Raw genomic sequence first — 26,991 nt, 5'->3', positions numbered from 1 at the left:
TACTGTGTCAGCGCCGCCTCATGCCCCTCTCATAATTCATGGGACGCTGTGACGATGCTCTCATTTATCACAGTCTTTCCCCACTCATCCCGCTCCGTCCAAAACCATGTCACGCCTCAGCCGTCGACGCGGCGCCCTTTACCACTGTCAATAAGTTATGCAGACGGGGGTTCTGCTGTCAGAAATCATGAGCTGTTTGCATCGAGATAAAACAACAACTGTTAACGTGACTGAGTTAGTGAGGGGAGACCTCGGTGACGTCACATATACGTTTTTTTTTGTCTGCCGGTATTCTGATACGCTTTATCACTGCAAACCCTAATGCTCAAAATAATTAATTAATTTGAGTAGGGTAAACTTAAATTAAACAAAGTAGTTCAATCAAATTAACTTTCTTTTTATTTTGAGTTCACAAAACTGGCAGATTTTAAGTAATATGAATCGTTTCATTATTTTGAGCTTGTTTCGATTCATTTAGACCAGGGGTCTCCAACACGTCGCTCGCGAGCTACCAGTAGCTCGTGGCCTGATTGGAAGTAGCTCGCCAAGGGGCCGTTCACATATCGCGTCTTTTGCGCGCTCAAGTTCGTTATTTCAAATGTAGGCGCTTGGGCAAGCGCGCTCATAATTGAAGCGACGCGCTCATTTTTTCCAGGCGCAGCGAGATGAAAACACCTCAAATGCCGCGAGCGCACCGCAGGTCATGTGACAAGATCCAACCAATCAGCTTCACCCTTTCCGTAACAACATTGAAAGCTCAGTCAACATGAATTTTACTATTAATAATAAAAGATAAGCTAATGTGCATTGTAAATGTCCGTAATTTATCTTTTTTTACTCATTCTTTTTATAAAAATGATTTAAAGGCTGAAATATGTGAGGTTTATCTTTTTATAAAACCTTTTTTGTCAAAACTTTATTTGAACTTGTACATGTTAGTAGATAACATGTTGCAAGACACTCCTTTAAAATCTGGCCATCATTTTTAATGTTATTATTTTAATGTTTATTTAAACAAAAAGAGCATATTGATGCTATTTTTTTTGTTATTTGCTGGTTTTCGACATATAACTTGGTGAATTGATTTTATTTAGTAGTATTTTTTTTTACAGAATTCTGTGATAACCGTGATCATTTTGGTCACTATAATCATGAAAGGAAATTTTCATGCCATTTCATCTCTAGTTATGATGCACTATAAAATCAACTATAATTATGTGTTTCTGGTATAATATGCAAAGTACAATTTTCTATAAAAAAAAAAAAATCTCTGATTCTGTTCTTTTCTCTGACATTTAAGGGTGACATATATAGGCCTAAAAAATATTTTAGGTCTAAAACAGTTTGGATAGCTGTTAATATGAGTTATGAGACATTATTTAGGAGATTTAAGTATTGTATTACATGAGTAGCTCTCGGCCACTTTCATTTTTAAAAAGTAGCTCTCAAATGAAAAAAGGTTGGAGACCCCTGATTTAGACAAACTTTGAACTAAAACTGGGTTGGGATTTCCCTGCATGCTTTGCCATGATACTCGAAAGGGACAGTAAAAGCTAAAATCAAGTGTTTTATAATGTTTTTGTGCAAGACAGTTAATGTTAAGTGTGAGATTTATTAGTGGTTAATGTTTTACCCTCATGGTGTCGAGTGGAACAGTTTTCTGTTAAATATTGCCATATTCATTTAGCAATTGCTATGCTATGCTAATGCTATCAAACCATTGTATTACCAATTAGCAAGTTAAAATGGACTAAATCAGCTAGTTAAACCTATCAAAGTTAAACCTATACAAAAAATATTTAAGTTGAGATTACTTGATAATTTTAAGTTAAAAGTATGAACTAATTTACTCAAATATTTCAAGTTAAGAGTAAAATGTATGAGTATAAAATAAAAATCTGACAGTTCTGCTTACTTAAACTTTACATTTCTCAACTTAAATATTTTGATGTAACTGATTACCTCAAAATTGTTTGAGTTTTGCCAACTTATTCAGGTTTACAGCGTGCAATACAGATACTGGTTTTAAAGCAGCTTCTGAGTGATGAACAGAAAAAATAACAATCAATGATGCAAACTTAATCAAATATTGAACTAATTCAAATTCTACTGTAAAGTAGCTCTACAAGAAGACATTAGTGTCATTATTCAACTCAGTTCAATGTTGATTCAATTCAGTTTAATAACAGAGTCGATGTTTTGTCAATTTAAGTGAGTTTTAAAATGCACAAATCACAGTGAAATGCATGAAATGAGAAAAAAAAGTTCCAGTCTGTCTTCCAACCCAGAAATGAGACAAACAAACACACTGTGATGAACATTTTATCAGGACACTATGCTGTGGTGCAGTTGAAGTTTAGATCTAAAATGATTTTTTGTTCAGCAAGAGTTGCTGGAAAACTAAAATATTCATTCGTTTACGGTCTCTTTCGATCTCTCAAACCTGCTGATATATGAGAAAGAAAATAAATAAAAAAAACAATGGGGGGAAAAAACATCAGTCTTGCCGTTACTCACCTGTCACTTGAAACCATTCGCTAGCGATACACTAAAATCACCTCTTACTTCCAGATATAAGGATTGAGCTCCTGCCTCACACTGAAACATATCTGTGAGTGCTGAGACCGATGTTCAGCGGGTCACACAGAGGAGAAATAAAGAAAGACATACAATGGAGACAAACACAAGCGCTGTAGTAAATAGAATATTAACAGACGTGTGATTCTGTCTCAGTGCGCTGAAGTCTTCGCACAAAAGGACGACCATGTCAATGTCACCTGTGTGCGTTCCCTTGTTTGGCAGCGGATCCAGACGCTGCGTACTTGGTATGGAAAACAAAAGGCGTCAGCGGGACGTATCGGCAGGGAGTCGCATTGATCTCCAGTAAGGAGACACAATGAGAGGAAGTGCAGGCTGGTCCCTTCGGTGAGCACTTGTTAATTAATAGCCTGTCTCGGGACGGGATTACATGATATCGCCCGGTGGCTCTTCAGCGAGAGCTAACGCTTGAAGGTGATCTTCTGCACCTGATGAGCTGTAATGATCCTGTTGTCTTTAAATGGATCCTTTAATGGACTGGGGCACTTCGGTGGCCAATTATGGCATTTGAAGCTCATGACACACTCCTCATCAGGCCAGTTACAGCGGTTATATAGCCTGAGAGGTGCTGTTGCACGGATTGAAGCCGGAAAACAACAGGCCGTGACAGTGGGATGGGAATCGTTTTGGTGTCCTTTTAAGGAAGCAATAATTGGGAGTAACTTTATAACCTACTAAACAACAATACTAAACAAAAACACTACTATTATGCTAGCTCTTCAAAACGAAATGCCATGTTTTACAGCAAATCTGAAGTAGTGAACATGTATCTTTAACATGTTGTCAGGGTTTCTCGAGTCAGAAATGGCTGAAAGTAGTAAATTCTGCAAATTTGTTAAATAGATTCAAACCTAATAACCAAGTTTTTGAATCTTTTTGTGAAAATGATCCATCCATCCATCCATCCATATTGTCATTTTTAAATCAATCCATCCATCTCTATTGCATTTTAAATAGTTAAAATCTATCTATCTATATATTTATGTATCAATCCATCCATCTAGCATCCATTCCATTTTTGTTATTCTTCCCTGAATTCACATTTTAATTGCATATTTCCATGTAAAACATTCTCAATTCAATTCTGAATGGTGCACAACCCTGTTTGGCTTGATGACATGTCCACATTTTCTAAAGAATTGAGTCATTAATTCAGCCATAAACAGAACTGAACATTATTTTGGCTCCAATATTTCTAATATTTTTCCTCTCCCCGGTTGAGTTCAAAGGAAGGTATAATTGGCATTCTGCAAAAATATAACATTTCAATGCACTGTGACTGCATAGATGCCCTTTTGTTAATGATGTCCCTCAAAATCAGATATGACCAAAAGCAGGGTTTTAAAAAGTTTGATCTGCCTGCTAATGAATCAAAAAGAGGCCAAGCGGTCCAGACGCCATGTAGACCGTCTAAATGAGGCGCCATAGTGAAACCCTGCTGGCTGTGTGACATCAAGAAGCTCTGAATATCACTGCAGCCGTCGCTGGGCACAGCTGGTGGGGAGAGAGAATCTTAACCAATGCGGGGATTAAAATAACATTCACATCCAGGCGTCTGATAACGAGGGGGACGTACAGATGAAGCTCCGCCATTGTGCTTGTTTAACTAATGCTCTGCTCTGAAGAGGCCTGCTGAAAATGACCCGCTGTGTCACAGAATGATGAAAATGAACGATAATGATCCTCGTCGGAGCGCCCTGATGTGCGGTGAATCATAGTGGGGAAGAGCCTCTCTGGACCAGCCTGTCATCAACAAAATATTGCTTATAGATACTTCAAATCAAGCAGGATCTGGAGGTGGACAAATCCTTATGCATCACTGATGAGATGTTAGAGACTATCACAGATTGTTCACTATTTCCTGCCGCTGTCAGAGCCATTCTGTTCTAGTTTAACTACATTTTCAGTATTGTGACAAAATCGTAAAAAAAACAATCATTTGAACCTGGATATAAGGTTATGATGTAAAAAAAAACACATTATATAAGAAATATTATGCATTATTTCTAAGTCTCTAATCAAAATTAAATTCATCATGTGACTCTTTTTACAGAAGATTAGATTTGCTTGCTTCCAATGAAGCTCAAGAAGCTTGTGATCTCAAATCTGGTGAATTGATCATCAGGTTTTGTTCATTTGGCTCAAAGTGGAGAAACAAATACTAAGACATTCTCAAATTCAGGTACTAATGCTGAATTATCATGCTATGGGAATTGGGAACATTCCTGCTTCCCACTGAAGTCGTGATTACAAGCTTATCGTGTTCAAGTGCTTTGTTGTCGGAAAGAATAGAAATTATGGAGGACACCAGGTTTATTCTTGCCAAAATGTATTGAAGATATTTAGTTTTGTATAACATGTAGCGTCCCATTCTTTGACAACCATATAAACATTCATCGTGATATCTAGTCAGCTTGCTGACTAATCTGGAGTTTAGGTCCAAAACATGCTATTTTTGCTGTGTAAAACAGGCTTCGAATGATTTCATATATGTAAATATGCACAACTTTATTGACAAGACAAGGCAGCAATCGCTCTCCCCTCTTTAAGTTTACGGCCTGCCCAACTCAAGAAACTCAGGAATCAAAATGATCTCAGTTTCCCAGTTGTAAATATAATTTGAGAAGGCTGATCATGTCCAATTTCCCAGAAACTCGTATTTATGATAATTCCGATAGCATGTGAAGGCAGAATCATTGCTGTACTGATAATAATTTGTAATTACAACTTTTATTCAATTAGAAAAAAATGCTTTTGGACCTCAAGTTCAACCAGAGTCAACTCAGCATGACAACATGTTACTCTAATCTGTGTTTATGTCAAATTATATTACGCAAGCAAGCCGAGGTTTGAATGATCAAACGCTCTACTTGAATCATTTGAGTGAGTTGATTCATTCAGATGGTTAATGTTAATGAGCTACTTAAAAAAATCCTATTCCCTGATTCATATGAATCATTTGCATTACATATTCTATATTTTTGTCTAGTTAAATACTGTTGTTTGGCACTGTTTGTTTATTATATATTCTCACATATAATATAATGTGAATGCGCTATAGGTTTAAACTAGCAGAAGAGAATGTTTGAGAACTAGGGCAGAAGGCAAGATTTCCAGTGAATAAAGACTTTATGTTGTTTAAATCAAGGTGAGGATTATTTTTGGATGAACTGTCCCCATTATAGTGATTTAAATGTTTTTTAATCAATTTATTATTGATCTCACATCAAATGTTATCAATTATGGTATTGCAGCAATTGAAAGCGAACAGCAGGGAATCTGCTAAAGTTCAGAGCCATAAATATGAATGACTGAGACTCCACGGATAAGTATAGTTGCTCACAGCTGTTGCAAAGCCCAAATAAACGTGCAACATCCAGTTAAATGCTCCAAACAACCAAACCACAGTTTCCCCGGTTGAACTTTAAGGGTAAATTAAGGGCTAACCACCCCCCTTGAGTGACTTCTTTCAAAGGCCTGTCAAACATGAAATCAGAGTTGAGTGTCTGTAGACTCTCTTATTTTACTCTCGACTTGTCCAGGACACAAACACAGATATGGCAGCCATTTGTGTGGCCATTTGCAGGCATTTCGAGCTCTGAATGTGTCATGAGTAATGGCACCCTGCAGAAAAATAAAGTGCTTCATGTTGGGGAACCCAGATGCTGATGGTGGCTCGGTGTGCCACTGCTGCTGTGAGATTATATATTTACCCTTCTATTATACAAGATTTATTAAATCTGATATTTCCCTCAATTCTAAATATTTGAATAATAAAAAATGTAAATAAATCATTCAAAGTATATCACAGGTTAGGTTAGGTACAGTGAGCCCGAAACAAACTCTATGCGAGTTTTTGAATGCAAACACTTTTAATTTGGCAGGATTTGTTGCTTTCTGTATGAGGAGTATGTTTCTGGCATTACACAGTACATAACACGTGATGTGATAAGATTCCAGCATCAAGAATTGTGTCTGTCCACACCAGACACCACACGACTATGTGACAAAATCAAGCAAAATCATAGCCAATCAGAAGAGCCGGTGTCACTGAATTCAGAATTGATTTAAATAACTAAATAGCAATCATTCAATATACATTCAAAATCTTTTTTGGCTGCCTTTTGATATCTGGTTTTGTGAAAACAGCACCATTTACACCTGACAGTGCAGATAAATGTAAAAGGACTCCATATCAAATGATGACAGTTCATTAATCCTGTAGAAAAGAGAACGGCAGGTTTCTAAGATTTAAATTTTTGAAGTATATATGAAGGATAATTACCATTTAAAGGTTCCTTTCATTATGCAGTGTCTGTATGCGGGTAGATATTTTATTATTATCATTATTCAGATTTGAAAAGCTTTCTTTTATTAGCCTGGCTCTGCCCTCCTACGTTTTAGGTATACTCCGCCCTCCTACCGCTCAATTTTTATTTTCCTTCAGTACGTCGTCTGGGTTTGCTGTATATTTGCGTGTTTTCTCCGGACAATTTTTTACCGGTCCAATCAGAGAACAGAGGGAGTGGCTGAGAACGATGACGTTGAGGTTGTGCGCTAGTTTGAGTTGTGGTTCAGTAATGACGGCGGAGAAAGATGCGAGCGAAGCCATTCGGTCCGTTGTGGCAATGCTGTCGAATATCCAGAAGTTAAAGCCGGAGCAAGAACAATCTTGGCTGAGTTTTGTTGGTGGCCATGATGTTGTGGGGTTCGGGAAAAGACCATAGACAGTATAAGAAATGGACAGAGCCATCTCATTGGAACTCAGTTGAGACAGTTGAAGCCCATTTTTAGCGATTTCTGAGCACTTCCGTTCCTGACGCGCAGACTCAAACCGACTCAAACTACGCTTGATGACGTGAGCAACCTGTCTGACAGACGTTACTCTTCTAGTAGCTGTGCGTGAAAATTTCCAACGTTAATCTTGCAGAGACGGGGAACTTGAGCAAAGAGTTCTTTGGCGTGAGTGAGCAGGAGTAAGTATTCCGTTGCTTTTATGGACTCATTATCTATGGGCTTCTCCCTTGACGGGACGTCCCCCCGATTGCCTGCGAGCTTCTCCTCCTGTCTGTACGGTCATTTCTGTACAGCGCGACAGAGAGTCGAGTGGTTATGACGCAATCGTTAGCCTATTTTTACTAAAACTGTTTCTACGGGGCCATAATGTAACATAGAAGGTAATGGAGCACTTTATACATTGTCGTGTTTCTTTAGAAATAAATAATGGACAAATGGAGTCTTTAAACGCCTCAGATGTAAAGTTATTCGCTGTCAAAGTGACGCCAAAATGAATGGGAGTCAATGGAAATGCTAACGCAAGTGAAGTTCTGCTACAACATGGCGGCACCCGGCCGGCTTCAACTTCCGGTCGATGGATTACCCCCTTGGAAAAGACATACGTCACGACCAAACGCTAGCGATTGGTTATGGCAGATCCAGAGTGACTCTAGGCAGATCCAATAGTTTTAAACTTCAACAGAGTACATGCCTTCAATGAAGTTACGCTTGTCAATGGGGAGAGGCCAGACTCTCTGTACAAATGAAATGTACGAGAGTCTAGTCGGACCAGGCTATCTTTTTATTCCGTACATGCATGAATGAAACGGAAATAATTCAAGGATATTATTCTTATTTTATTAGTTATCTATCCTCTAACTATCAATCAGCTGTTAGTTTTTGTACTTTTTTATTAATTTCATATATTAGGCATGGCACAAAGCAAAACAATCCACTTTATTATAAAAGATACAGATACTTTCACTGTTTTTTTTTTTATTGTTATTTTGATTTATACTGAAATGTTTTATTTGATTTTTAGACCCACACAAAATATAATACTATCTGTGACTAAGTTTTTGGGTTTTGGGTGCTTCATCTTGTGCTCATAACATTAAATCTTAGAGGGTTATTTTAATACACACACAGCTTATTGATCTGTTATGTTCAAGTTTCCCAGCCGCTAATGGAGGTTTGATCCTCTTGAGAGGCGTCTGTTCAGTTTATCACTGAATACCACCATAAACTTTATGAAATCCAGTGTTAACATCCGTTTATCAGGATAATGAGGAGGGATTTAATCTCAGGATGTGAAATGTGTCAGGATTACTTTGTTTATCCCTGCTTTGGTCATTTGCATATAGTTAAAATGTCAGTGATTAATGCTGTTTACAATTTAAAATTCTGATCTGTATGTATGTCTGTAGTTTGTTTTTCTATCATCCAGATCATCAGAGAGTGTCTGATAAAACAAAGTCAAATGATTTACCAGATTTTCTGCCAATGATGAATCGATTATGAGCCACATACAACAAAGCAGGACATTCCTCAGAATCATTAACTTTATTGTTCATTGTGATTTTTATGATGGAAATGAGATCAACATATATCAAAAATTGATGGACATTTTGGAATTCTAAACGTTTTTTTTAGCATGTCTCTATGCGGTTGCTAGGGTGTTCTGAGTGGTTGCTAGGTATGTACAAATGAATATGGCTGTGGTCCCTTCTTCAATGCAAGTCTGTGGGTTTTGTATGTGTGTAAGTGTGATCTCTTGTAAAATCATTAGAACAGCTCTCCTCAACAAGACATATGGTTCGAGGAATCATTCGTATCTGTAACACAAACATTGCAGATCTTTGGAAAAAGTAGAATCTTCATAGTTATGCGTTCGTTCTGATCTCTAACCCCAAGTATAAGCATCACTAATAAATTAGCCTGTAATGTAAGCAGACAGTCCGGTGAATGATCCAGCCCATATTCTCCTGGTCTGCTACTGGAGTGTTATTAATGGGCGGCTCTGCGGTTTCTCCCAGACTTTGCATTCAACATTATTCCCCTTACTGACTTAATGAGCTGCGGCGTGCATTTGGCAGGTTGCCTGATTTTGTTAATGAAGCATGAAAAGGCCAAGCACACATCATTCTGCTGAGCGCGTCTATAATCAGCCACGGTGACGGCGATACGTCAGCCCCTCTGCCAAGAGCTAAATAAGTCAATTCCCCGAGCAGCTCAAGGTCCCATTAAGATCTAATACGCCCACACCTGTCCTTCCTTCCCTGTGGTCACTGCAGAGGCCCCGTTATTCATGAACACAAACTCACACTTTAAGACATGGACATTTGTGACGGTGGCTTTGTTTCACTGAAGAGACCATTGTTTAGAAGTGAATTGTGCCATAGGCGTTTTAACAATAAATATTTTTTTGTAATATAAACAAGCTTATATATATATATATATAAATATATATATGGTATATACTGTATGTATACACTCACCTAAAGGATTATTAGGAACACCTGTTCAATTTCTCATTAATGCAATTATCTAATCAACCAATCACATGGCAGTTGCTTCAATGCATTTAGGGGTGTGGTCCTGGTCAAGACAATCTCCTGAACTCCAAACTGAATGTCAGAATGGGAAAGAAAGGTGATTTAAGCAATTTTGAGCGTGGCATGGTTGTTGGTGCCAGACGGGCCGGTCTGAGTATTTCACAATCTGCTCAGTTACTGGGATTTTCACGCACAACCATTTCTAGGGTTTACAAAGAATGGTGTGAAAAGGGAAAAACATCCAGTATGCGGCAGTCCTGTGGGCGAAAATGCCTTGTTGATGCTAGAGGTCAGAGGAGAATGGGCCGACTGATTGAAGCTGATAGAAGAGCAACTTTGACTGAAATAACCACTCGTTACAACCGAGGTATGCAGCAAAGCATTTGTGCAGCCACAACACGCACAACCTTGAGACGGATGGAGTGCAACAGCAGAAGACCCCACCGGGTACCACTCATCTCCACTACAAATAGGAAAAAGAGGCTACAATTTGCAAGAGCTCACCAAAATTGGACAGTTGAAGACTGGAAAAATGTTGCCTGGTCTGATGAGTCTCGATTTCTGTTGAGACATTCAGATGGTAGAGCCAGAATTTGGCGTAAACAGAATGAGAACATGGATCCATCATGCCTTGTTACCACTGTGCAGGCTGGTGGTGGTGGTGTAATGGTGTGGGGGATGTTTTCTTGGCACACTTTAGGCCCCTTAGTGCCAATTAGGCATAGTTTAAATGCCACGGCCTACCTGAGCATTGTTTCTGACCATGTCCATCCCTTTATGGCCACCATGTACCCATCCTCTGATGGCTACGTCCAGCAGGATAATGCACCATGTCACAAAGCTCGAATCATTTCAAATTGGTTTCTTGAACATGACAATGAGTTCACTGTACTAAAATGGCCCCCACAGTCACCAGATCTCAACCCAATAGAGCATCTTTGGGATGTGGTGGAACGGGAGCTTCGTGCCCTGGATGTGCATCCCACAAATCTTCATCAACTGCAAGATGCTATCCTATCAATATGGGCCAACATTTCTAAAGAATGCTTTCAGCACCTTGTTGAATCAATGCCACGTAGAATTAAGGCAGTTCTGAAGGCGAAAGGGGGTCAAACACAGTATTAGTATGGTGTTCCTAATAATCCTTTAGGTGAGTGTGTAGACAGACAGACAGACAGACAGACACTTAGATAGACAGATAGATAGAGAGAGAGAGAGAGAGAGAGAGAGAGAGAGAGAGAGAGAGAGAGAGAGAGAGAGAGAGAGAGAGAGAGAGAGAGAGAGAGAGAGAGAGAGAGAGAGAGAGAGAGAGAGAGAGATATTTTTTTTCTATCTGCGCTAAAATGTAAATACTGCATGAATCAACATCCAGACTGTCACAGAATATTATTGCATATTTAAAGGCGGGGTAAGCAATTTGTTGCACTTACTTCCTGGATGATGGAAAAAAGTAACATGATGGAAAGTGATATTATTATTATTATTATTTATTTAGTTTGATGTGTTATTCAATATATTAAAACATATGATGGAGAGTGGAGTGTAAAGTAGTCATGTGATTTGTACTCTGTCAACACCTTTAAAGGGTTGTTTATTTCTTTGTCCAAGTCTTAAATATCGTCTTAGAGAATTGGTTTGACTCGGGCCCAAAGCTATCAGCGGCTGTTGGTCGATGCTTTATGTCTGTCTTTGGTGAACTCTCACTTCACTTATCTAACTTCGGTTTGCCCTTGAATGTGCAGCGACTCAATAGCTGAACCCAAATGACAGTGGCTGTCGTCGCTCGGCTCTCGCTGCCACACCAGGCATAAAATCTCACATCCAGCGACTGCACTGTGGAAATGCACTCAGCTCAGTAACGCCAGGGCCGCTGCGCTTCCCGAGGCTGGGACCCTGTTATCCCTCTGGACCTGTACAGTAAACAACTTATCACCTCCTTGTCCTCTGTGAGACAGTCGAGATAATGGAACGGGAAGGTCAGGTAGGGGCCGCTTCTGGCTGAGGTTTTAATTTAAATTGGAGGGGGGTCAGAAGAAAACTCTCATGAAAACAACATTTATCAACTCATATTCCTGCTTTTTTTTTTTTTTTTTTTTTCTGAAGATGAAACAATTACATTGTGGCCAAAAGCAGATATTCAGAGTTGCACTGTGTTTCTTGATGGACATGTGTGATATCAAAGAAATGGGATTTTATTATTTTATTTTATTGTATTTAAAAAGTTTTTTTTTTTAATTTAAATGTAAATACTGCATGAATCAACATACAGAATGTCACAGATAATTATTATTTGTTTAATGTTGTTGCAAATTGCAATATTTAACAAAATATTCATAATATGATTTTTGTTTTTGGTCAAAATCTTGCAGTCGTAGTTAGAACAAAAACTCATGTTGTCATTTTTATGTCTAAATTAAAAGCCAAATGCTGCATAAATCAACAAAATAATAGACAATCAGATCATATCAGATGTTTATTATAAATATACACTCACCTGAAGGATTATAGGAACACCATACTAATACTGTGTTTGACCCCCTTTCACCTTCAGAACTGCCTTAATTCTACGTGGCATTGATTCAACAAGGTGCTGAAAGCATTCTTTAGAAATGTTGGCCCATATTGATTAGTGTTGTCACGGTACCAAAATTTCAGTATTCGGTACCAATACCAGTGAAAATCCACGGTTCTCGGTACCAATTTCGGTACCAAAGCTTAATTTAGATTACATTTACATATATTAAAGTGTATATCACAGTTACAAAGATGGAAACTGTAGTATTAAAAACACTTTACAATAAGATTCTATTTGTTAGATTAGATAACATTAGATAAAATGACCTTACAATAAACCATAGTTATATACTGTAGCAATTATTCTCCTTGGGGTTAATTTAAAAATATACTAATACATTTTTAAAATCAAAAATTTTATCTGTTAACATTATTTAATGCACAATGAATGAAGTGAACAAACATGAACAATCAAGTGTTTGTATTAAACAACATTCACAAACATTAATTAATGTTGTAAAAATATATTGTTCACTCAATGTGTTGATGTTAACACATTAAGTAATGTTAATGAATGGTACAGTATCTTGTTGTAGTGTTACCAAACGATACAGGAGATAAAACATGTTTTATTTGACTTAACTGTAGCCTACTTTTATTTAATCTAAAACTGCCAAAAATGTCACTCTTGCCTGTCTTCAAAACTTGAGAACCCTGTAGCTGATTTCTAATGCAAGGGCTAGAAATCAATTAATTCTTTGCTGATACTTCCTCGTCATCACGGAGAGCGCAGTTTGCACCGCTTTCTCCTTCTCTCCACAAGCGCTCGCTCTCGCGTGTCTCCGCTATGCAACCATAAACAGTAACGCGCCTGGAAAAACAAGCTTGCACGCCACTTCTATTATGAGCGCGCTTCCCGCGCGCCTACATTTGAAATTTGCACGCGCAAAAAACGTGCTATGTGAACGTGTGAACGGCCCTTTATGGCAACGTGACATTAGCCTAATTCAACATATTTCCATATGTGGCTCTTTCCTCCTTTCTTGTCAACAAGTGGATTCAGAGCCAACGCATTAGCAGCGCCACCGGTCGCCGTGTCTCAGTGTTTGTATGAAGAGGACGCAACTCTGCACCTTTCGGACAGCGCATCAAGAACCGGATTAACCCGGTACTCGGTACCTAGAAAAGCTGGTACCGTAACCGTTAATTTTTTTTAGTACCGACTTGGTACCGAAGTACCGAGTTTTTTGACAACACTAATATTGATAGGATAGCATCTTGCAGTTGATGGAGATTTGTGGGATGCACATCCAGGGCACGAAGCTCCCGTTCCACCACATCCCAAAGATGCTCTATTGGGTTGAGATCTGGTGACTGTGGGGGCCATTTTAGTACAGTGAACTCATTGTCATGTTCAAGAAACCAATTTGAAATGATTCGAGCTTTGTGACATGGTGCATTATCCTGCTGGACGTAGCCATTAGAGGATGGGTACATGGTGGCCATAAAGGGATGGACATGGTCAGAAACAATGCTCAGGTAGGCCGTGGCATTTAAACGATGCCCAATTGGCACTAAGGGGCCTAAAGTGTGCCAAGAAAACATCCCCCTCACCATTACACCACCACCACCACCAGCCTGCACAGTGGTAACAAGGCATGATGGATCCGTGTTCTCATTCTGTTTACGCCAAATTCTGACTCTACCATCTGAATGTCTCAACAGAAATCGAGACTCATCAGACCAGGCAACATTTTTCCCGTCTTCAACTGTCCAATTTTGGTGAGCTCTTGCAAATTGTAGCCTCTTTTTCCTATTTGTAGTGGAGATGAGTGGTACCCGGTGGGGTCTTCTGCTGTTTTAGCCCATCTGCCTCAAGGTTGTGCGTGTTGTGGCTTCACAAATGCTTTGCTGCATACCTCGGTTGTAACGAGTGGTTATTTCAGTCAAAGTTGCTCTTCTATCAGCTTCAATCAGTCGGCCCATTCTCCTCTGACCTCTAGCATCAACAAGGCGTTTTCGCCCACAGGACTGCTGCATACTGGATGTTTTTCCCATTTCACACCATTCTTTGTAAACCCTATAAATGGTTGTGAGTGAAAATCCCAGTAACTGAGCAGATTGTGAAATACTCAGACCGGCCCGTCTGGCACCAACAACCATGCCACGCTCAAAATTGCTTAAATCACCTTTCTTTCCCATTCTGACATTCAGTTTGGAGTTCAGGAGATTGTCTTGACCAGGACCACACCCCTAAATGCATTGAAGCAACTGCCATGTGATTGGCTGATTAGATAATTGCATTAATGATAAATTGAACAGGTGTTCCTAATAATCCTTTAGGTGAGTGTACTTATTTATTTATTTTATGGGATCTACCAGAATAATACCATTAAGAAATGTTTGTGGAGGGGGATTTTTTTTACAATTTCTCTTTTTATTTTGTATTTTAGGTAAAGTTTCAGTAATTTATTGTTGTGCAAATCTTGGCTGGTTAAAACCAGAAATAAAATGGAATAACATTCTGTTAATCCAAATCCCATTATAAATGATTAAATATTTTGAATTAAAAGTAGTAGATTTATATAGAAAGGAATAGAATCATGTATCATTTTCTCTGCCATTTTGCTTTTTGACTCTTTTTGAGGCAGGATTACGTTACTCAGGGACATCGTCTCTCATATGGGCCTCACAGCGGATAATGTGTTCATAATCCGATGCTCATTTTGTGCCAAAAAATGCTAGGAAGAAGATTTCATCATGATATTTCCATCCATCGAATCTGTTCAGCATGTATAATGGCGCCGTGATTCATCTGTTCCAAACAGTCAAGACTAATGAGTAATTAGAAATGCGATCATACACACTGGCCCATTTTGCGAGGCGGCTCTTGCACAAGCTTAACATGCTAATTGGGTTTAAATCGCACGTATTGTTCAGCGCGGCATAATCTGGAGAGATGCACGCACAACTAGGGATGATTTTTATTTTATTTTTTACTTGAGAGGTAAAATAAATGCTCAGTTCCAGGCCTCATCGTAATGCATCTATGCGTAAACAGATTTGTTTAATCTGCCAGTCTATTCATAACGGTCTCCTCACAGCGCAGGGCTATACAGCTGGAGGAGGAACATGGAAATTCTGCTTCGATAGCCAAATCCTGTGAATAAAACTGTGGGAAGCTACTGTACATGAGCTGAATGTTGATATTACTTGCTGGATTTCTCTCCAGCTTAACTCTCCCAGCTGGAAATAGCTTTCCAGAGCCATCGGAGGCCCTTGACTATGACAGGAGACGGTTTAGAAATGGAGAGCCGCATTTGTATGCATGAACATCTTTCATGTTTTCATGCACCAATCAAATTGGCAAACACACACACACAAACTATTATGTACAGTTGCCCGAAAACACATTTACACCCTTAAGCAATACTTGTAGTTTAAATCTCGCAATTCTGACTTTCTCTCAATTACGGATTTATAACTCACAATTCTGACTTTGATTCTCAGAATTATGAAATATAAACTTGAAAGAAATCTCAGATTTCATAAAAAATATCTTCATTTCTGTTAGGAAGTTTTGGAGCAAGAATCGTATAGGTTTGAAATGACATGAGGGGTGTCATGGATGGTTGCAAGCAAACAGACGATGAATAAAGCTATAGCAAGTTTAATAAGACTAAATATTCCACAGGACGGGCAAACAGGCAGTAGCAACACACACTATACATAGACGAGACCAGACAACGAGGTGAAGGGAATGGTGGTTTATATTTAGCGTTGATGAGGGCGTGCAGGTGCAGGTGATCAGAACTCCAGTGGGTGGACTGGTAATCTGGTGCTGATGACTGGAGTGATGGTGTTGTTCAATCCATGACAACAAATGAGTGACGAAGGCAGGTGATGACACAACATACCGAGTCCAAACTAACGTGAATGTGACAGAGGGGTTAGTACATGATGACAGAATTGACATTTTTGGGTGAGTTATACCTAATAAATACAGTAAGCTGAGCCTTGGATAAAACGAACTCTATATCACGTTTACATCAACGTTACATATCGTCGCATTTTTATATCGTGATATCTCCATATAATGTTGTATTGTTACACCCCTAACTATAAGTATTGTATTGTCATTAATGCAAAAAAGTTTCAGTGTCCAAATACTTTTTAGGGCCACTATGAGCATTTTTTTTTTACACTTTAACTCTTTATTGACTGAGAATTTTGAAGGAATCTGAAGTCTGGATGTCTTCTCCTCTGCAGTTTAACATTACAGTTTGAACCCTCCTGTCAAAAGGTCTCTATTTCTATCCAGTCACCCAGGCATTGAGAAAGTTTGCATGTTTACTGTCAGAACATCTGAGACCTTTAACCGGTTCTTTGCTTTTGACCTTCTGGCATGTGGAGGTTAGAGTGATTTTCTCTCTCTGGTGTGAGATGAATTCTTCTAAACTATCACGAGAGCCAAATGCTTTTGCACAGTACCTTTTACGGCCATTTATACTTGCATGTAAGACATGGATTCAGTGCTCAAGGTGTTGACTTCAATTAAGAAGGGTTTTATCACTATAGGCGAGAGTACTATAGGTGTGCAAATAAGTCCTTAGGGTGATGGACCAGAACAACAAAGTTGGACCCCTTGCACTTTGTGTGTAAAACATCACAGCGGTCGACTCTGTTCTAGCCACGTGAGGAAATATGTGTTTAGCTTTCCCCCAGTGATAGTCAAACTTTGGTGTTTGACAGGTTTCTTTTGCGATTTCTTGGGTTATTTATTTATTTCATTCATATGTGTTTTTCCTGAGGATTTTGGAATGTAAAGAAACTTGGCAGAAACAGCAGTGCGATTTTGATGAGGTGTCATGCTGTGCTTTTTTGCAAACGTCTTGAGTTGAAGAGAAAGCGCGATGCTCAGTGCGTCAGTATTCTACTTTCTCACTGGCTTTTCTTACTGGTGTCGCTTTATGTTTTTGTAAAAGTTGCTTTTAAGTTGACTTCTCAGTTCACTTATTCATGATTTATTTTTTGGTTTTGCTTAACTTTGATCTGTTTTCATTTAAGTTTTACGCTCGACTGAAAACACAAGCCTTTTATTTAGTTTGGTTAGTGAAGCTCCAGAAAGATTTCCAGATGTTTACAACTAAATGCGTAATTGAGAACGAGTCAACAGCACATGCATTCAGCGTTCTGAATCACGTCACCCCATAAAACGAGTAAAAACACAGTTGTGTTATGATTGAATGGTTTTAAAGTTGCTTATTTAACATTTTAACAGCATGTAAATCACGGAATCTCAAAGTGTGTTTCCAGTGTGAACTTTGTCCAGCTGCATCCAGACGACCGTCTAGACTAGTGCATGTCTTCTTGTATAAAAGCTGTCAGTAAACGTCAGAGCAACAACCTTCGACAGCGTTCATCTGTTCGCCTGCAGCTGTCAGTCACACGGCCTCGGGAGCATAACTGTGTCTGTATTCTCTTCAGCCAGCAACCTCTTAATCTAACCTAAGCGTTTTTTGTTATTTTTTATTTTTTTACAATTTTTTTTTGCTCTCTGCACCGGAGGCTCCTAACACTAAGGTGTAGCCGGGGGATGATGGTGTATATTTCACACTTCTCGTTGAAGCTAAATAATGAAAAACATACCAGACTACAACAGGAATGTCACAGAGTAAAAATGGAAAGCATGTATGTTTTGTGAAGATCGCACACAAGTTTCTAGTCTCAATATCATAGCAGCGTGGAATCGGCTGATATAAAACAGAAGTATGCATAAATTCACACACAGAAGGAGAACTTGTTAATCCTCTTGTGTTTTACAGTATGTGTAGATGAGATTTACATGAAAGTGTCAATATCAGGAATGCAGCAGGGAAATTCTCTTAATTGGTGCACTTTTCCCAAGTACTTTTTTTTAACAAGGTACATCTAAACGCAGACCATTTTGATTAATGTTGTTGATCTAACATAAAATAGAAACTGTAAACACTTAGCATATTTAATATGGGCGGTGTGGTCTTGGGAATATTAAGGAATCATTGCCATGACCCAGATTCAAATGATATATTAACTAAAAGCAACTAAAATCTTACATTTCAAGAATAAAAATGAGAAATGTTGCCTTCACAACTAACTGAAACAAAATAAGTTGCTAAAATGACTAAAACTGATATAAAAATGAACTAAAGAGGCCATATTATGCTTTTTTATAAAGTCTTGATTTAGTTTTTGGCCAATACTAGAATAGGTTTTTATGGTTCAATGTTCATAAAACATTTCCACCATATTCTGCATTGTTGCAGCTCGTCTCTTCAGCAATTCGTACGAATTTTACGAGGTGGCTAATTCGTACTAATTCATACGACCTCACTCGTACAATTTCGTACGATTTTTGCTAATTCGTACATATTTTACGAGTTACCAAATTCGTATGAATTCGTACGAATGACCTACCCCTGACCCTGCCCCTAAACCTACCCATCACGTGGGTTTAGACAAATCGTACAAATTCGTACGAGTGAGGTCGTATGAATTAGTACGAATTAGCCACCTTTTAAAGCTCCAGTAGGGAGTTTTGAGAAAACTTTGACTTAGCCTGAAAATTTGAACAAGCACAACTTACAGGTCCCGCCCCCTTGCTCTCTGCTGCGCTACAGCCCTCCACTGCTCGTCCTCCACAGCGGAGCCTGTCGTGAACGCGCAGGCTAGTAAACAGGGCCACCGATAACAGCGGATAAAAAGTTTTATGGAACATTCACTAATAGGGACTAAACGTCAATAATATGCTTTACATTGACTATGGCCTGCCCATACTTTGACTACAAACTTGGTCCTCTAATCATTAAGTATTTTGCAATAGCCTACATGTAACTTTATAACGTTGCACTCTTTCTATAAGTTATAAATAGTTAGAAAGATAACGTTAATATAACGGTAACTAACGTTACAGTGTGTAAGTAATTATTCTAGCGATATATAATGCTAGATAAGGTGTGCTAGTACATTATTTCAGCAACATGACAAGCCAGTGAATTAGCAGGTTTCAATTGTTGCTTAGCAGAGTGCGTGACATTTCATCTACATGTTATGCGGCTCGAGTTTTGACACCGAGTCAATGGGCTCTGTCTAATTTTTTCTTTTTCGCTTGTTTATCGTCATCGGTCTTTTTCCTTTTACCTCTTTGTTTTCTAAGCAGTTGTCACTCGAGAATTGGCAGTTTAGGTTGTTTCTCCGTCATAAGCACAGCTGCAGCACGCCGGCAATCTTGAGTTTGAACGACGGCTCGCGCTGTGCAAGAGAGGGGTGTGAGAGGGGTGCGCGGACACGAGCGTGATTGACACTGCTAAGACATTCCTCCTGGCTCTGATTGGTTGTTTCTGACCGGGAGCGTGTATTTCTTGCAGACCACTGGGAGGAGCCAGAGGAGCTTGATTTTTACACAGATTATCTGTCTCATATTCTACTGTCAGGATATAATGACAGTTTTAGCAAATAAATTTTTATGAAAGTTTTTATAAAAGTTACCTACAGCAGCTTTAATCACTCGTACGAATTGGTCGTGAGACAGCGTTGGTCTGTCAGTAACGCTCAGGGGTGTGTTATCAGCAGTCCAACGAGTCGGTGTTTCCCGAACCATCGTTCCAAATGTCATTTACGTCTTTTAGTTTGTCAAGAGATTTAAAGCACCATTTTGAAGACTGCGCATGTGCGAACGAGCTCTAGTACGTAAGAACGAGCCTATGATTGAATCTGGAAATAAAGCAAAATTAATCAAACTTAGCTTAATTAAACTTAACTTTAAAGCATTAGCCATAGTAAAGGCAGCTAAAACATCAGTATGATTGTTTTCACAAATGCATCATTCTTATTTAACGTTTCATTCTCAGGGCAGATGCTTTTATTTCAACACTCTTGAGTAATAATTTTCATATGTTTGACGCTGAATCAAAGCGCCAGCAGGCAAGAACGTGATCCACAAAACCATGCTAAAACGGGCCGATGTGTGTCAGCGAAGTTGTGCGTTACACCTGCGGTTAGACCGGCATAAATATGCCATGCAATTTGCATTACACGGTTTGTGTGGGAAGTTCAGCAAGGAATGAAAGGTATATGTAAACAGAAATGCAAATCTGGCATGATATCAAGTCATGTACATGAGTTAAAGTTGAGCAGATGTTTCCCTTGGGTCGTATCAGAGCTACAGGAGAAAGTTTTGTCTTACAGTCAGCGATCGTAAACTCACAATTTCAGTGTAATGGGCCTGACATAAAGGAATCACCACAGGAGAATGTGCTTGGAGCCCAATAGTAACAGTTTATCCTCGGAGGAGATGTAACTCAACAATAGATTCTGTTTATTCCATTCAGATTGAGTGTGAGAGCCAGAGAGATGGATCTGTAGCTTGCACTGAAACAAGAGGCTGTAAAACGCATACTTGAAACAGATGTTTGCTTTGTGCCGAGGCGTTGTGTGGCGTGTGAGCCGTGTCTCTTGTGCTGATACAAACACACACATGTCTTTAAACGATTAGTTCACCTGAGAATGAAGATTCTGTCATGATTTACACCCTCGTGTTGTTCTGAGCCTGTTTGTTGTTCAGTTACAATGATTGATGACTGAGACTTTCAAGCTTCAAAAAGGACGAAAAAGCGCCATAAAAGTATCATAAATCAGCCCATACAAATGTTGATGCCATATAACAACCAAAATTACATTTTGATTGTTTTTCACTGATAATAATTCACCTCTTCAGAGAACTGCTAAAACGAGAAATCATAAACATTCTATTATTTAACATATTTATTTTTTCCTTTATTTATAGGATAGTAGAGTACTGACTGGGGTGCCATTTGAAATGAAAAGGGGTGATATAATAAAAATTATAATTTTTGGTGAACTATCGCTTTAAGATCAACTGAACATGTAATATTTGAATATTTCCATGCTTTACTGGCTGTCAAACGTCTGCCAAGTGCTCTGAACACAGCCAAGAGATAATATTGCACGGGTTTCTTATATAATTGGTCCACAGACAGAAGGGATGTTATGTTACTGTAAATACAACTTTCTGTAGTATTATTTTTCCAAAGCCGCAGACTGTTAGAATACAAGATTAGCTGTTTTAGGCTCTGCGAAATTAAGCGCTCATGACTTGGCACATATTTCTGCATTCATACTCATACTAAAAGGAACATGCAGGCGTACAGCAAAACCATGGTGAGATTTCTGAGTGAACTTCTTAGAAGAGACATTTGGTATTCACTATTGTGTTGCAATGATTATGATTATCATTAACAGATTAAGACATCTGGATCATCACTCCAAAGAGGATGAATTCAAATTAAAATATAGCTGCGAGCAGCGATTACGGGCCCAAGCCGGTGGCACCGCAACCCCGGTGCCTTTAGGTAAAGGCACCGGAGTGGCGGTGCCGCCGGCTTTGGCCCTTCATCGCTGCTCGCAGCTATATTCATATATATATATATATATATATATATATATATAAACAAGCCGGTGGCACCGCCACCCCGGTGCCTTTATATATATATATATATGTCTACATTGTTCAATCACGCCTCACACACACACACACACTTTTGCAGAGCCCACACCAATGCAAGCTCTATAGCACACATCTTCTCAAAGGTCAAAGCGGAGTTACGATATTGCCCGTCATGCACAGTAACCCTAAAGGCACCGGGGTGGCGGTGCCACCGGCTTGTTTATATATATATATCGTATTATTCTAACTTGTAAAAAACTATTAACTTTTGTTAATATTCAACCATTTCACAACTAACTTTTTTCCATAGATCAAACACAACATAATTATATGGTGGACTGAAACAAAAATTATTAATTAAATAAAATTATTGTTTTCCTCTGAAATAGCAAAAGCATCACACACTAGCTGTACCTGCTCTAAATAAAAAATAGTAATTCAATAAAAATACAAAATCGAACTAAATAAAATAAATTATTACAAAAACAAAATCAAACCAAAGAAAATATATCTTCGAAAAAAAAAGCGAGTGTCATGAGGAAAGGCGCCTCAGGAATCGTCAGGATTAACTCCATGTGTAAGGAATTTTGATTGATTTTATTTGTCACTTGAAAATTATTGTTAAATGTGTGCCTGCATAACTTTAATAAGATTTATTTTCTTTGATTTGATTTTGTTTTATATAATTTATTTATTTCGATTTTGTATTTTTATTTAAATACTATTATTTATTTAGAGCAGGTACAGCTAAGTGTGCGATGCTTTTGCTATTTCAGAGGGAAAAAAACACATTTTATTTCAAAAAGGCTTTTCAATTAAATAAAATGTTCAAGCTTTGTTTTCGTTTTATTATTTTGTTTGTTTTAAGCTTTGTTTAATTTATATTGTTAATCATCTGACACAAAACAAATGCATAAAGTATCATTTTAACTTTTAAAAAACTATTAACATTTGTTAATAGTACATTGCCTGTCTTTTGTTAATAGGACAAAACATAGTTATTATATTTTATAATATTTTATAAATATATAAAATAAACATTTGTAATGAAATCGTTCAAAAAAATGATATTAGCATTGTTCTAAACTTTGAAATAGAAGTAGCGCAATGCCTGGCCACTCCCGCGCCGCCTCCTTTTCACAATCCGAGGGAACCGTCTCCGGAATATTAACCTCACTCCTAGAAGTCCAATTCTCATTATTCATGCCTCTTACCTGGGATTGATTGCACACACACACACACACACACCAGTGGCGGAGCCAGGGGGTGGCCAGGGGTGGCCATGGCCACCCTTGGCTTAAGCTTGGCCACCCCTTTGGCCACCCCTCTCACAACTGCCGTTTCTGTCTCTGTCTCTGTCTCTCTTCTTTTTTTTTTTTTTTACAAGAATTGCGTTTTTAAAACACAGAACCGTATCTTACGACCACAAAAAACGTGAGACTTTTCAGACGCGCACTCCAACTTCACCTCAGCGCCAGGCGCAAGTCAAACGAGTGCGGAAATGTACAAGTGCCGAATCAGCTTCAGCAGTGACCGGAGCATAGTAAATATAGATTTGATGTTCCTCAACTGGTGAGTTGCAAGACCGTTTTGAGTGAGTCGCATATGTCCAGTCAAAGAAACAACAACGCAATTCTCTTTTTTTCTGATTCTACTTTTATTTTGAAAGATATCTGTGTGAAAGCTTGTGACACTTCCGTCAGATGCGGAGAAAAGCGCGTTGTCCTGAATCAGTTGGCTATCTGCTGTAAGATGAATGTTGCAAGGTCAACAAATGTCAGTTAAACTAACTTTTTACTGTCCTGTCAGACGTTGTACTGTACTTGCACATCACGCGTAAATGTGGCGTGCTGTAGCCGTAGTTCTGTTGTCAATTAACTCATGAAATAATCAAAAAGGCGATACAATCTGTGTCAAAACTGCATGCATGTATGTATTTGTTATATATGCGTCACATATGTCTAGACTAAAATATTCTGCCATGTTTAAGGCACAAACTGACAGGCTATGTGTTTTTTTTAATGTACAAATAAATGTGAGCACTGTGCATTTGTACAAGAAGATAGGCGGTAATTTTGCGTTAATTTGTAAAGGACAAAATAAAATGCATAATTTTTAAATCCATAAAATAACTAATTTTATATTCTGCCATTTATGTACATGTTGACTTCACATTCTTGCACATAGCGATTCAAAAGAGATGTTTCCCCCCTTTTTAATTAGGTATGATAGAACGGTTTAGATTCTTTATTTTGACTACTAATATAGAAAGTTGAAGAGTTAATTGATTATATAAAATTCAATGAAGGGTATAATCTTTGAACTACAGTAGTTATCTGCATGTCTCATCCATGAAGGTGGAACAATGTTGGGGGTTTTTGTGAACCAGAACCATGCTAACTGAGCAAGTTTACTATATGACTAAATAACTTTAGCTATAGTGTGTGTCCCCTTTATTATTATTCCTGGAGGTGGTAAATAGCTAATAATAATTTAAAAAAAATCAAATTCACTCAGTATTCCATGATTCCTAATTCACTACTCTCTCAATTAGCTACAATTGAATACAAATGAACTGTATTCAGTTGTGTAGGAACAGTCCAATAGATTATTTAAACTAATTATTATGTTAAAATAATTAAGATTTATGTGCCACCCCAGACTGTTTGCTGGCCCCTGCCTGGCCACCCCTATGAAAAAATCCTGGCTCCGCCACTGACACACACACACACACACACACACGCACGCACGCACGCACTCACACGCACACACACACACACACACACACACACACACACACACACGTGTCAAGTCACTTACATTTTAGATGCAATATTGACTGTTCTTCTGTTTCAGCAGCGAAAATAGTTAAACAAAGATCACAGCAGAACCATTGCATCTCACAGCAACGTGTTTTCTCATTACTGAATGATTCAGCATTTTGAACAAATTGGTTGACTCAAAGATTCAATGACCGATCCATAAACATCTGTCTCATTCATGAATGACTCAGTCGTTCAAACGAATCGTTTGAACGAATGAATCAATGACCCGCTCATTAAGACGGTCGCCTGGCGACACCTAGTGACGGTTTAGTGTTATTTGATTATACACTCAAAATATTCCACAACAAATCCTTTAAATTTAATGATATTCAGAACAGAACACGAATAAAAAAATAACTATAATAAAGCCAAAACGAAATAATTTAAAACAAAAGTAAAAGTAAGTGGTGTTAGGCTCACGTAAATCTCTCTTTAGAATCTAAATGTTGCAACATTTGCGATGTATTTGGATGCTAAACTATTCTTTATTACAGGCTTTGTACTTCACTCACGTTCCAATATCGACGGAAAAAATCATCCTCTTCACTTGTGCAAAAATGTGCTTGGAAAAATCACAGTGGAGCGGTGCTTACTGTGAATGATACAAATTGTACTACTGACTATTTCAACATAGCAGTGTAATTTGTATATGTTAGGTTGAATGTTTTATTATTGTGTGTGTGTGTGTGTGTGTGTTTGTGTGTGTGTGTGTGTGTGTGTGTGTGTCAGTGTGTGTGTGGGGGTCTGGGTGGCTCAGCGCGATTGAACAGTGAAACATACTCCGTCATTTTCTTCATACAGGACATCATTCAAACGTCAAAGTGTTTACTTATATTTGTGTACACTCGCAATAAAACACAACATTGTGTTTTTGTTAAATAAATTAAAGTAATACGTCCCCCGAAATGGCGCTAATTTTAAAATGAAACTAAAATGCTCACGGCTGCACGGGCATTCATAACTCTGCGCGCCCACGGTGAGGGACGAGCAGAACAGAGCGAACGTTGTTTAGTTCATTCCTACTTCCATAGGAATTAATTGAAAAAGCTCACTCTACTCTGCACCATTATTAATGAATTGTGCAGACGTCCTTATTTTACTTTCGCATTTTACCTGATTTTGAACACAAGAGGGCAGTATAACACTATGTATGATTTGGAAAAAAAATTTTTTTGACTAAACAACCATTCTGGCTGTTTTTAAACTTAAACATTATTCTCTAATTGCTCTCACCATGCCCGTTTCTGAAACTCTGCACATGTCTACTGTCTAATAAATGTGATGTGTCTGTCGGGTTTCATGCAAATTCAAGTATGTTAAGAGTCTCAAAAGCATCAACAAAGAATAATAAAGTTTGATGCGTTGCCACGGCAACAGTATCTAAGATATCAATAATCCTTTCTCAGGTCTACATCTGCCGTGTGTCTACATTATACACATAAAGTTTGAAGCAAATTGGGTAAAAATAAGAGGGTGATTTCAAAGCCTTTAGGAAGTGACACACTTCCTGCTGCCAGTTGGTGGCGCTATAACTTTGACTCACAATAGTCACATCCATGTGATCGGACTCTTACAGCGAACACACTGCTGAAGTTTCATCAAGATCAGTTAATGTATGCAGAAGTTATAACACACTTCCTGTTTCCTTTATTCGCCATAAATTCGTTTCCTCGCCACGGCCAAACCGTTCGAGATATCAAAAATCCCCTGGCAACTTTTCATCCTCAATGTCTTGACTTCATGCTGACCGAGTTTCGTGGCGATTGGTTGAATTCTCTAGGAGGAGTATATCGAATTCCAGGGGCATACGCTTCCAAACAAACCATAATAGCCGACTTCCTGTTGGGCTGGGGTAAAAAGTAAAAGTACAAAGGATATATGAATCGATGAGATCTATATGTGTACCGAGTTTCATATTATTACATTCAAGCGTGTTTGATTTATGGACCAAGTTTTCGGACCCTGTTCCAGGGGGCGCTGTCGAGCCCCCCTGCCACGCCCGGGTACCAGCTTCAGCCCGGCCCTGATGGCCGCGGGTTCTGACCCGTGTGCAAAGTTTCAAGAGTTTTTGAGCATGTTAAGGGCCCCAAAAGTGCGCTAAGAATCTCAAAAGTATCCAAAAAGAATATTAAAGTTTGATGCGTTGTCACGGCAACAGCATCTAAGATATCAACAATCCTTTCACAGGTCTACATCTGGCGTGTGTCTACATTATACA

At 38.5% G+C, this 26,991-nt stretch overlaps 1 protein-coding gene across 1 annotated transcript in view; it reads left to right on the top strand.

The window, feature by feature from the left end:
* Positions 1-26,991, top strand: part of gpc5a (glypican 5a) — a 189,841-nt gene that overhangs the window by 120,220 nt on the left and 42,630 nt on the right. The window lies entirely within an intron of this gene.

This window comes from Rhinichthys klamathensis, unplaced genomic scaffold (assembly GCF_029890125.1).
Source record: "Rhinichthys klamathensis goyatoka isolate OS25496 unplaced genomic scaffold, OSU_Roscu_1.1 h1tg000157l_1, whole genome shotgun sequence".
Lineage (NCBI taxonomy): Eukaryota > Metazoa > Chordata > Actinopteri > Cypriniformes > Leuciscidae > Rhinichthys > Rhinichthys klamathensis.
Note: the sequence above shows the minus strand (reverse complement) of the source record. Positions and strands in the feature narration are given on the sequence as shown.